At 33.0% G+C, this 579-nt stretch overlaps 1 non-coding gene across 1 annotated transcript; it reads right to left on the bottom strand.

Annotated features, from left to right (window-relative positions):
* Positions 1 to 87: 87 nt before the first annotated feature.
* Positions 88 to 160, bottom strand: Trnav-aac. The gene has a single exon. It is a non-coding gene; the product is annotated as a tRNA-Val (tRNA).
* Between the last annotated feature and the right edge of the window lie 419 nt (positions 161 to 579).

The raw sequence follows: 579 nt of genomic DNA, 5'->3' as shown, positions 1-579 counted from the left end.
AAGCCATTAACTGAACAAGAAATAAGAGAGAGAAAAAAACACGTGCTAGACAGCTTAATGCGCTAACCCCTAAGAAAATAATTCCTTTGTGCCTGCCAGGGCTTGAACCTAGGACCTTCCGCGTGTTAGGCGGATGTGATAGCCACTACACCACAAGCACTTATTTGTCATTTTTGTCTAATTCTGATAATTTCATAATGTATACAAATGTAACTTTTGAAAGCCTTATAGTAGTGTAAAAAAAAAAACTTTGCCTATCAAGGATAGATCTTGGTATTAGTTTGTTGTACAACAAATACAATAGTCATTACTCCTTCAACTTTTTTACAACTTAGGGATTAGCTATCAATATTGTAAGCTTTGGGGTTAATGCTTAGTGACTAGGTCTGAAAATATAACACAAGAATATCGACTTACCTCAATTTAAAAATACAAATTCCAATAAAATCCCTGTACGTTTTACTGCAACCTAAGATACAAGTGTCTGATGCATCTTTCTCCACTGCTCGTCAAGTTTTAATTATGAAAAAGAAATCGAGTCGAAAGTACAATATAACAATATATATATATATATAATTA

This window comes from Limulus polyphemus, unplaced genomic scaffold (assembly GCF_000517525.1).
Source record: "Limulus polyphemus unplaced genomic scaffold, Limulus_polyphemus-2.1.2 Scaffold130450, whole genome shotgun sequence".
Classification (NCBI taxonomy): Eukaryota; Metazoa; Arthropoda; class Merostomata; order Xiphosura; family Limulidae; genus Limulus; species Limulus polyphemus.
Note: the sequence above shows the minus strand (reverse complement) of the source record. Positions and strands in the feature narration are given on the sequence as shown.